Here is a 13,236-nt window from a genome sequence, read left to right on the forward strand (position 1 = left end):
TTTTTTGATTTAACGTCACCTTCTAGATAAAATAAACGAGGCACGATACTGTTCTGTAAGAATAACATATAAAAATAATATATCTTTTCACTTAGTAAATATAACACAATTTGATTCTGAAAATGCTTATAAGCCTTTTTACCTACTTTTCCTACAATTTTTTTTTAAGTTTAGTAAATACATACCTGTAATATGATATTACTTTTATCAATATGAGTTCAATATTTATTGAAACATTCATAAAAATGTACGACAAAAAAAGCAAAAGTGGACCGCGCTGACCTGGGAACACTCGGATTCGAACCGAGGACCTTCTCGATCAGTAACCGAGCTGCTCTACCACCGAGCTATGTTCCCTTGCTGTAACAGGACGAAATAACTGTTCAGTTGGCTCGGAATATCGACCGTGTCTGTTGATGTGGGGTTTTTAAAATAAAAAGTAAATGGTTTTCAATTCGGTACGTGTATGTTATATACCACAAAGTATCCAATTGGATCAACCGCGTCCTGGCCTCTTTATGGTGACTGTCGAAGGTACACCGTCAGGTTTTTAGACGGCATGCCTAAATTTAAAGCAAGTACGCCGAGCCGGCGGGAGAGCCCGACAGACCCCCGCTTCCCCTCTGGAGCGGGACTTGCAGTAATGCATTTTCCTGACGAAAAGAAAAAAAGGGATGATAAACCGTATACCGATTGCACCGAGTTGTCTCATTAAATTTACGTGAAACTTTTTAGTTTGATGAGAAATTGTAACCATGTGGTTAAATTAAATTGAGTTTGGCACATTTGTTTTTTCAGTCGGTAGTGCATTTGACTGATCATGAAGTCTCGGATTCAATTCTCGGTTGGGGTATAGTATATTGGTATTTTCTTTAGATTACAATGTTTCTGAATTGTAGCCCAGAGTTTGGTAACGTGCCATTTAAATAGCAATAGACTTACACTCTATTACATGGGACCAACAATGTTAATGGCAAAACGTGGTGTATTTTGTACACCTCTGTCTAAACTTTCAGTTATAACAGGCGTGATATTATACAGTGCGTATATATACATATGGAGTATTCATTTAAAAAGCCTAAATTGTAATACATCGTAAGATACTACACAAAGAAAGAACTTTTAAAATTCTATCCACGTTTGTTTTTTGTTTAGATCCCGGTTTTTTGTTTACAAACAATTTCGCCGGTCGAAAGACGTAACCTTGACATTATTTAGAGGGTGAAGGGCAAGAGCGCGAGTCAAAGGTGGGGGCGTTCAAACACAGTTCGATAAGGAATTCATCTGCTTACTTTATCCGGTAATATACGCTCTTTTGTAAATTATCTTGTCAATGTAATAGATGGATGCCAAATTATGACAACCATGTGTGTGTGTAAAGGAAATAATAATAATGCAAAATTTATTAAGTTTACTGTATTCATGTGCTTCTTTTGTACGCTTTTGTTGCTGTATGCAATACCACTGTGGCGCGGTCGGCAGTGAATCCCTGTTTAGGCCAAAAAGTTATGTTCGAGTTTTTCGGAATAAGGAGTTGAGGTTGTAGACCTCCGTGCGTCGGAGAGCACAATAAGACGTCGGTCCTTCGCCTGGCTTCTTAGTATAATACATTTTTTTCTATATTATTTATTTAAACATTTCTTAATAGTCTAATGTATAATAGAATACGGGAATTAACGCGAACACGCATTTTACCTTAAACAGGCTGGGACCACGGCGAGTGCAACCTGCGCCGAAACGTTAGGCATTTTAAGGTAAAATGCGTGTTCGCGTTAATTCCCGTATTCTATTATACATTAAACATGCAACGCGAGAGTTTAAAAGTTATTTCTTAATAGTCGCCCTGAGTTGGTAACAAGCCCGGTAAATTACCGATATTTCCGATATTTTTATTTGACGAAGCGTGGTTGTATTTAATACACCTCCGAGTATAACAAGCGAGATGTTATGTACATGTATGTTGATAGAACTGTTTGTACCGAAGTGACGAGAAGGGTAGTTAACAGTTTCAAATACTGTTGTAGTAGTTACATATTTTAGTTAACATAAACTCCATACACCTCGTCTCACTCTCTGTAACTTTCCCAATCGATTATTGAAATATGAGATACTCATCTCCCTAGCTTGCTAGCATGGGGTGGTCAGACAACCCCGCGTGGGGTGGCGGTACACCCCAGTGAACTTGTTGAAGCAATTATTGTCATAATTACTTCCGCTAGCTGTCCACACGTGTTATTGTTACAAGGTACACAAAAATTGTTTTGAAATCTACCTTGGCAGGATTAACATGTTTTTTTTTACTAGAAATATCGTGCTCAGCTCCTGTGAATCCAGTTTAATGGGTTTGGGTTCGAATTCTGGGTCGGACCAAAAAAAGTATTTTCTGAGATCATCTGTTAATAATTTTTCGCCGTCGGTCCTGCGCTCCTCTCATTAGCTGTGCTCCAGTTTCATAGCTTATGAGAGGAGCTCGACGCTAAGTAACTACAGTCACATGGACCTATCTCTAATGCTAAGCTAAGCTTGCTGAGGTTGTTCTGTGGATGGTTGGCCATTCTATAGCAGTGATTAACGATTGAGAAAGGTATGCTAAAATGGATGGTTGGTCATGTAAAAAACGGAAAGAACAGTTGTGTAAATGGTAACGCCGGGATGGGGCGCCCTAGAAAGACATACACAAATCATATCAGTGATGTTTTACAAAAAGGTCAGGTGCGTAGTACTCGTAACCGGCGGTCCTGTATGACAAGATGTATGGATGTGAATGAAGCCAAGGAAGTTCTCAGGTGTCTGCCTACTCCTATGGAAAGACGGCGTCATTTTATGTATGTAAACACTAGGTACGAGATTTAATTTATTCTTCAACAATAGCACACGGAGATGACACGTGCACCAATCAATATGATAATGTGTTACAATCAGGGCCACGTGCAACAATGTGCGTGTCGCCTATTCATAGAAAGTCATTTGCGTAGGACACCGGCGTTGCGAGAACAAAACACTGAATGCAATTAGTTCGAGGGGTGGCAAATATGTTGCTTTGATGCTGCTGTTCATAGTGTTCATGTGGGTCCTATGTATTTGAAATATGTGTAGAGGCACGAATTCTGGATAGCCATTGGCTAGTTTGACAAGAGGAAAATTGACAGATTTTTAAATAATATACTTGCTGTAATTTTATGTGCAGGTTGGTATTTTACAGTCTATTGCTGTATTTCGGTTGTTTGTGGTTTGTTTTTCTTGACACTTATCTATAAGTAGAGAAACTGGCCCCTAATCAAAATCAAATAATTTATTCATTTAGGTCAAATGCTTCATAGTACTTAAGATAGAGAGAGTGAGTAATAATAATTTGTATTTCAAGGCCTGAAAAAGCTCACATGTATAAAAATTTTGCGTCGGGAGGTCGTGGGTTCGATTTCCACACGGAACAATAAAATTATTTGTGCGATCCACAAATAATTGTTTCGAGTCCGGTTGTACTTTGTGTCCGGTGTTTATATGTTTGTAAAAGTCTCCGCGACATATGAACAATTCTTTGTGCGGGAGTTGTCATTAAAAAAAGAAAAAGGGATACGCAATAGGAAGAATAACGAAAGATGAAGAAAAGATCTTCGTATTTAAATTAATTGAAAATCGTAATAACCTTGCGTACAACTCATATGAAACAAAGAGAACATTAAACAAATACTCGGTCGAAGCTCTAGCCTCAGAAAACGCATAATTATGTTTGTCGATGAATCATTACCCCGTAATACAGGCCTTGCAGAAACGAAGCGAGGACACATTTAAAATATGCAATAGTAATCACTGGCCGTTCCTTGGCCTAATTACAGCTAATTTCTAACACTATCGACCACGCAAGTCGATAATATTACGAGAATATTTGATATGAGACTGACATACATTACAAACGTCTTACTTTGACCTACTAACATTATGACTTCAAGGATTAAAACATTTACGACGACCGCCATGACACTTACCTATCTACATATCGCACTAATAATACAATAGTGCTGTAAATCAAAATACTTTTTTTTTTTCAAAAAGAAGGGAACATAAAAACTAAACGCTCTTGGTGTTTTAAAAATGAAATAGAAGAGATTATTTTGTTGGTTACAAATAAAAAAAAATACGGTAAGGTGGTTAATAGTGTTAAGTCTGGTTGAAGTTGTGTCGATGTATTTTGAATTCCTTTACTACACTTTTGTATTATAAGTGCGATATATTAGTATCACTGCACGTTGAGGGGGTTTTAAAGCCGCGAGTGCAATTCTATTCTATCAATAAAAGTTAGTAAGATGTATGATAAAAAAACCTTATGCGTATTATGCGAAGTTTAAATCAATTCTTTCATTTTTAGCTTTTAGTTGCAGTAAGATAAGACTAAAATATTTTAACCCATTTCTGTCCCACAGCTGGCAAAGGTCACCTCTCAAACAAGGGAGGGGTTAGGCATTGAGTCCATCTCGCTGACACCACCGCCAAATGTTTTAAGCAAATTTTAGGCATGCGAGATTTAATCACAATGTTTTCCTACCCCTTTAGAGCAAGTGATAATTATTTCTAATACACACATAACCTCGAAAAGTTGTAAGTGCGTTGCCTCGGCTCTTACAATTTCTTAACTTTGCAGGTTAGCTATGTTATTCTGTAAGATTTTCAATTCTTAACAGATAATTTACCGTGGAATCAGAAGTAGTTTTTAGTGAGATTTTAGAGTAGCACTGCTGGCACTTAAAAACAGGTAAATGAAACGGAAATGATTAGATACAATATAATTGGAAGTCAATGGCTTAATAAGTAGTTAATTGGTAATAACTGAAGAATAAAATTCCAAGTACAATAGGAGTGGTTTATGCAAACGGGTAGAATCAGTTAATGAGCTGAATATCTGGAAATAATTATGAGATACCTGAATAAATTTCAATACTGACTATCCTGGCACTTATCAATGCTCTTGTTACAATTCGTTGGATAAACGAGAGTACAATAATAATGAAATTGAATCCTTCTGTTATTTCGCTCTGAAATTATGATTCCAATAACCAATCAACATTTGAAACGGAATAATTACAAAGGAGATCATCCACGCTCCATACATTTTTGGGCCTTTTTTCAAAGTGCCGGCCAACAAAAAAAAGTGGCATGTATCGATAGAGCTAGCCATTTGAAGCAATAGTTAGTATGGCACGAAACCGGTAGCATCGCTTTGAACCGAGTTATACAGGTTTGAAGATTCATAATATTCAAACATTTATTCATTTCTGAAAGTGCTGTTAAACATAAAATAATGATTTATTTTGCTAGAATTAAGTATCTAAAGCAAACGACCACTCTGAAGTTGATTTAAGGTGGTAAGCACACGTATCAACTCGGAAACGGGTCGTCACCGTATCAACTCGAGCTCATCAGTATTATTTGTATGTAATTCCCTACTGTACCATACTTATCGGAATCGTTATGTGATCGCCCCGGCTCACGACGATGGGAGTGGTGCGTATGCGCATTATGCATACACCAGCACCCAGGGTGGAGTGCGGGACTATGTGCGAATTCCGATAGAAGGGCGGGCATACCTTCTAAACCGCAACATGTGTCCTCATAACAAGGGCCCTCATCACAAATGATGCCCGAAGCACAAAATATTGTTCCACATGCCGATGAGTCGGACATAACAACCCAACGGCAACACTCTAGATGACCTCTTACCTAGACGATGGTTTGTTAGTTGCACACAATCGAGGGTGCGGCCCCTTGGGTTCGCTAAGGGAGGATGCGCTGACCTTGCACTAGTCGCCAGTGACTAGTCCAGTGGCGACGCATTGAGGCGCCGCCGGGGGAATCAAACTTGCACCTAAGGGGCCGCACCCTCGGTTGTGTGCAACTAACAAACCATCGTCTAGGTAAGAGGTCATCTAGAGTGTTGCCGTTGGGTTGTTATGTCCGACTCATCGGCATGTGGAACAATATTTTGTGCTTCGGGCACCATTTGTGATGAGGGCCCTTGTTATGAGGACACATGTTGCGGTTTAGAAGGTATGCCCGCCCTTCTATCGGAATTCGCACATAGTCCCGCACTCCACCCTGGGTGCTGGTGTATGCATAATGCGCATACGCACCACTCCCATCGTCGTGAGCCGGGGCGATCACATAACGATTCCGATAAGTATGGTACAGTAGGGAATTACATACAAATAATACTGATGAGCTCGAGTTGATACGGTGACGACCCGTTTCCGAGTTGATACGTGTGCTTACGACCTTAAATCAACTTCAGAGTGGTCGTTTGCTTTAGATACTTAATTCTAGCAAAATCAATCATTATTTTATGTTTAACAGCACTTTCAGAAATGAATAAATGTTTGAATATTATGAATCTTCAAACCTGTATAACTCGGTTCAAAGCGATGCTACCGGTTTCGTGCCATACTAACTATTGCTTCAAATGGCTAGCTCTATCGATACATGCCACTTTTTTTTGTTGGCCGGCACTTTGAAAAAAGGCCCAAAATGGATGATCTCCTTTGCTTTTTTATTGAGATAATTTGTGCAAAATCCTTTGTTCGACTTGATAATATTTTTCGGATTATTTGCTGCATCGCTACATAGTATAAAGCAAAGACGCTTTTCGCGTCTGTCCTTATGCCTGTATATACTATACTTAGATCTTTACTAACTACTACTACTAAAACTTTTCTTTAAACTACACAACGGATTTTGGTGCAGTCTTTTAAATAGATAGAGTGATTTAAGAGGAGGCTTTATATGGATAATAACATGCATATTAGAAAACCACTAATAATTTCAAGATTTCTGATGCAAAGTCGTTATTAAACACATTTTTTCGCTCACATTGCAAACGCTGGCTAAACTTTACGAGATAGATCAAGATCAATCATCCCCAGGCTTATAATAGGTGGAAAATCGACTTTTATTTTTCTTAAGTTATACACAAGTGAAGCCGCGCGGTTCAACTAGTTTTATATTTATTTATAGTTTTATATTTATGCTTGCTATTTTAAAATAGCAAGATTAATATTGTTACTGGAATGTATAGTATACATTCGCAATAATAAACGTAATCCTTCACGAGCCGCTAGGATTTGGATTAAAAGTGTAGTATCGGATATTCAATACGTCGAATGCAAAAAAACTGTCTATTTTTAACAAATATTGAATTTGTAAAAAAATATTACTCTGATTTTGTTTGTAGAGTTAGCTTTTTAAAGTGGTATGCTATTTTAAAGTACCGAAAAATAATTGCAATTACTTTCGATTACAATTTGGCGTACGCTTATTGTACTAATGGGCGAAAATATTATCTCGTCACTACCCTATATAAAGTACCATGAGTACATACCACACGAAATAATTAGCGTGGAGAAATTAAATGCAATGCATGATTTAATTCAAAAGAATTTTGCCGAGTTTCTAATTAACAGAGTAATAAACTTCAAATTAGTGTACTACTGAAATACAAAAGTACAAAACAGATACAAACAACGGATTCACAATTTCGCCAACAATTCGACGATGCCATACCTTTGCAGATTAAAGCAAACCGTACCTTTAATTAGCTTCCACATTCTACCTTTGTGCCATATTTCATGGATATTATTTCGAAAATTCGTATTGATTTGATGCAATGTGAGTGGTATTTATTGCTAAAGTCGTTGTTGGAATGCTGCAGCTCGGTTTTGGCACCATAGCTAAGCAGCATTCGTAGGCCATTCACCAGAATTGAGGAAATTAAATTGTTGATCAAGTAGGAAAAATAAGAAGATAATCAGCTTACTCATATTTTTGCCTCAACAGTATTTCTAGACCAACTGTTATTTAGAAACACTCGCACGAAAATACATGAACATACCTACGAAGTCACACAACTCATATTTATTATACTTAGTTAGCTTCATAGACTTAAAGATTTTGACAGACTTTATCATAGATGATGATTTAAAAATAAACTGATATTGTGGTAGGTACTTTTTTATGTCATAAAACTACACCTCTTATAAACTAGATACGCAATGAAAGATAGGGTCGCAATGTAAGCTCCATAGTATCAGATAAAGCGAATTTCCTAATGTAAACCGAACATTATCTAATTACAGTCTAAATTAGGCCTAGTGTTTGAGGTATAATTAGGAGCATTACTAATTAATATTCTTAGTAATATTGTGTTTCTAATTATAGTAAAACGTTGAATTATGGTCGGTCGAATTGCTTGGACAATTACATACGGCTCCTGTTGCAGGGGCTATTATCGTATACATGTAGTAAGCTAGGCATGTACAATGTACACCTGAATACGACGCCTTACCATGCCCACAACAATGTTGTTTCCCCCCAAACAAATATTCAGTCTGGTTTATTTTGAGTCTGTCGGGAATACCGTTTTATAATGATATTTCCTATGCGATGCCCGAACTTTTCGAAATGCGGAAGCCTTTAGATACCTATCTGATTTATATTTAGCTGTTGTAAATGTTATGTACTTGTACCACGATTCCAACATTTGCATTAATGTTAGAATCGCCGTTATACAAAATATCGTTTACTATTTATTCCTTTGTGACGATTGAGTAGTAAAAAATTTGCTACAGATTTTTAGCCTGCTCTTTCAGTGACTAAAAGTCTATATTAAGATATTTTTCTAGGAAGTGGAGTGGTCATTAAGTATTTAGGTATACGACAACGAACAACTTGAACACAAGTAGGTATTTTAAAAAGCAAAGTGTTGAAAGCTGTGGTACACTGGTGAAGATGTATTGCCTCTAACTGAGATCAATATCCGAGGCCGAAATTATTTTTCATCGATTATCATCAACTAATTTTGAAGTCTTACACTAGTTTGCAGACTCACCGTTTACCCAATAATATATAAAGCTCTGCTTCTATGAACGAAAATATTACATCAGAATACTGATTCAAACGAGTACGTAACGTACGTCATGGTAAAAACAAAAAAGCAATCAAATTCGCAGTTTCCGGGAATATTCTAGGGGCCAAGTTGAATGACCCGAGCTCCGGCGTGCAATGCTATACGCATACGCGCCTTCATCAAAATATAGGACTTCGGTAAAGTACTGCCAGCGATTCTCGGATTTCACAAGCATTTTAAAAGCTTTTTGAGACCTTCTTTTGATTTATATAAAAGTCTTTGATGCTGAGTTTTCACTAATATTCTTTCTATATTGCGATATAAAGCGTAGAGGAATGATCTTAAATGTTAATGACTCACGCGACAAAAACTTAAACAAAGCTTATTTAAATTTCTTTATAACAATGCTTCACCATAAAAATCGTTTTCTATTAACTACACGGGACCAAACCATTTCACCACACTTTTCTCAATCCTTATCACAACAACATTTAGACATAACTAGTTATGCACGGTCAAGTTTTGGGATCTTCAACTAAAAGTTAAATATTATTTACTTACTTACTTTAATAGGAGAGAAAAAGGTGTTCGCAAAAAAGTTAGTAGTCGCAGTTCTATAACAGTGTCTTAAACGAAATATTTTCATCGCTTAATTCATAAACACAATGTATCAGTTAACTCCGTCAGGTAATTTCAATAATTATTTTCTTACATTTACTGTCCTTTTATCTGCCGCATAGCTTATCGACACTTATCCATTAACTTTGAAACTGGCCCCAATAATGCTCCCTTTATGTCATATTTTTCATACTTTTCATTCTAACAGTCTAACAGCCTTCGAGGTGAGTGGACGTGCGAAACGGCGGTCTGTATGATCAATAAATTTCAATACTTACAAGCATATGTCTACACTTCCTACCCTGTCGCGTCTAGCCGGCAATGTCGATGTGAAAATATGAAAGCTTGGTCAGAAATATTGTGACCGATTTCATAAAATGCCATCATTTGCCAATAGTACTTAATACAGTATGATATGTAACCATTTTATTATCTAAAAAAATATTTTTATTATCTAAATATTCTTTTCATTTAAAATGATTATATTTAATTTTTTTATGGTTCCGTAGTTTCCAGATTTACAAACAAACTAACAGCAAATAGAAACTTTCCTATTAATTACAGTAGTAAGTATAAATATAACGAAAAAAATAAATCTTTTAAGGAAATATACTTTCTTATAACTAAACAAATATAGAATAATACTTTACAAAGTACGTGGGTACCTATATATTTTTTTCGAATCGATTGGTTAATGGCTGTTTGCAATTTTTTTGTTTTCAAATTTAATAATGCAACGATTAGGTACTGGTTTTAAAAAATATTATTTGGTCAGTTTGCCTTTGTTTAAAAGTAATACTGATATTGGTTATTCTAGTTAAAGGACTTTCTAGTTTCAAACTTTGTTTGTTATGTGTATTTTTAGATATTGCCAGCAGTGCACGTGCGATTATTTGTTTGCACGGACTTCTAGTCACGCGGGATTTTTACCTAGTTAGTTAGTTAGTTAGTTGGTTATAGTATTTTTATACTAGCTTTTACCCGCGACTTCGTCCGCCACCTGAATTTTCCGATGAAAATGCGTCATTTTCCCGGGGTAAAAAGTAGCCTTTGTCCATTCTCGGGTATCAAAATATCTCCATACCAAATTTCATGCAAATTGGTTCAGTAGTTTAAGCGTGATTGAGTAACAGACACACAGACTGAGTTACTTTCGCATCTATACTATTAATATTAAAAATAGTATGGGTGCTGGAAAGCTAGCGTAGTAAAATACAGAATTTGAGAAAAATTTTGAATTTAAATTAAAATAGGACCTACTACTTACTCTTTATCTTTAAGTAACTCATATTACAACGCAAATGAAAGACATCGATTGACCCCGTTCCGATTATTGAAACAATTTGATAGACAATGAACTGGCAATGTCCTACTTTGAATCAATGACATGACTTTTGATCTATGTAGTGGACAAAGAAACGCTTGATCTTGGAAAAAAAAAACTTCTTTTCTTGTTTTGTCACTCCTATTATTATACAGTGCACGTACAATGCAACAAGTTTTATATTTTATATTAGTAATGAGTTTCCAAAAGCAATATTATTTTACTGACTTTATTGGTAGCGCGCCGGTGGATGAGATTCAACCGCGAATCCGATGCTAACAGTTACAAACTTATATTTTCTTCGAAATATTTAGATTTTTCACCCAATTATTTTCGACTTCGTCAATAAAGGATTTAAAAAAATAATCAAATTAAACAATTCGGTCTCGAATTTAACAACATTTAACGATTTATTTTTATATAAGCACACAGTATGTGCATGGAATATCACTCTCTGATATCCAAACAATTATTTTTCGACACTCTCCTAGAATAACTTTAAATGTGGTCTGAAATTCGAATAACTTTTCATAGTTCTCTCCTATAGGTTAATTATTCATGTTGTGCAACTACCGGCGGGCAAAAGCCAGTGGGACTGGTTTCTAAATTTACCTTGTTCTCTAATTAGCAGCCTGAAGTTTGACCAGGCAGTGCAACGAACAAAATTACAATATAAAATAAATATTATAAATAAGCACGTATTATTTACGTGCCTACGAAACTCACTCAGTATTTACGACTGACTTATTTCAATTTATCTTAAAAAGGAAGTCAATTAACAAAAGAAAAATCTGCAATGTAATTGTTTTACGTATATCAAGTTATCTACGAGCAAGCCAATTAGCAAAGCTAATGTGTGAACCACTGAAGCAAAAATACACTGTCAGTATTTGCTAATTATTATATGCAGTCACCCTACTTCCTTCACTAAATTGTATCCCGTAGCAACCAGCCACCCTTAATCCTCAAACCTTTTTAATCGCCACTAATTAGGAAGAAAAATACCTGAGCAAAATACGGGCCCCTTACAAATGACGGATAATCTTGTCTTATTTGTAGAAACAGACTTGCATCTTTCAATAAATATTTTCCTGAATGATTGATTCTACGGTAGCCACCAAGTAGTTTCAAATAGTAAGCTAGTGAGAGCGCAATCCATAACAATATCGCGAGTTTCAGAACAAATAACGAACAAACTAGCATTGTTTGAAAAGCACTGAAGATCCATAGTGATTGAACGTACTTTTAAAACTAAAATTTTGTAACCCCAAGTTGAGGTATGTGAGAAAATTCTTACTACAACTAAGGCGAACTTTCGAGATCAAAGTTTCAAGCCTGTCAAATGCACACGTGAGGTTTGAAAAGTCTGTATTACAATAAAATAAACAGTGACCAATGTATTTTTCCACAACAAAAAGTCGGGCTGCAATTTTAAATCAATTGAAATGAAAGGTAAAATGCCAAAAATGTTGTGCCTACCAAGAGCAATAATTTTTCATTTTACTTGCCAATCAACCGCTATTTCACCGAGCTTCATTATAACCCATCCGTAGCCCCGCCAGGGCAGGACACGCGACATGAATATGCTATTATTAAAATACGTCATACATTTCACGGACACCGAAACAAAAGACAGATCGCATTCATCGAGTCCCTATTAAAATATTCCAATATCTGTTTCATATGAGGGCCGCTAGGGCCGCCCACTGCATACAACAAAGACAATTGCGAATGTTGCATGCAAAATATAGAGTCACCTGTGTTGGTCAGACGTAAAGCCCCTTTCTCCCCTCGATGTCAATAATTAGCCGCGAATGAAATTTCGACGGGGGAACGAGTCATCAAATTACGAGTACATCTGAATATTGCATCGTGTTTAAAATCTGATATTAAGACTTAAGGGGTGTTCACTAATCCCTTGCAGCTGCCGAGCATGTTATTGGATTCACTTTTTGTTTTGATGGCTCATGTATGTCCACTCTATCTTCTTGTATATATGTTTTAGATAGATAGATTAGACTGTATTAAAATGTCACAGCTTAGATGAATCAGAAAGTGGCCTAGGAAAGACGATGTACAAAGTAGAAGAGACTTTCTACTACGCACGTATCAGGTAAAAATAATGCTTGCGACAGTATAATAATTAAAAACGTTCAACAGTTGACGTGTTCCGGCTACATTAAAAGTTTATTTGACGTCCTAAGAAATAAAAAATACACAGAGAACACCCAATTAATAACAGATAATAAAATAATGTACTTATCCATCATACAATAAGGCGCATCTATTTTTGCTACCTTTATAAGAAAATCTCGTTACCTGCGTATTTTTTATTATTTTTATATTGTCGCTAAATAAGGGGAAAAGTGGAAGGCTTTTAAAACAACAAAGAAAGCCGTCGCTC

At 36.1% G+C, this 13,236-nt stretch overlaps 1 non-coding gene across 1 annotated transcript; it reads right to left on the minus strand.

Annotated features, from left to right (window-relative positions):
• Nucleotides 1-283: 283 nt before the first annotated feature.
• Nucleotides 284-357, minus strand: TRNAS-ACU (transfer RNA serine (anticodon ACU)). Its single transcript has one exon. It is a non-coding gene; the product is annotated as a tRNA-Ser (tRNA).
• Between the last annotated feature and the right edge of the window lie 12,879 nt (nt 358-13,236).

Source organism: Anticarsia gemmatalis, chromosome Z (genome assembly GCF_050436995.1).
Source record: "Anticarsia gemmatalis isolate Benzon Research Colony breed Stoneville strain chromosome Z, ilAntGemm2 primary, whole genome shotgun sequence".
Classification (NCBI taxonomy): Eukaryota; Metazoa; Arthropoda; class Insecta; order Lepidoptera; family Erebidae; genus Anticarsia; species Anticarsia gemmatalis.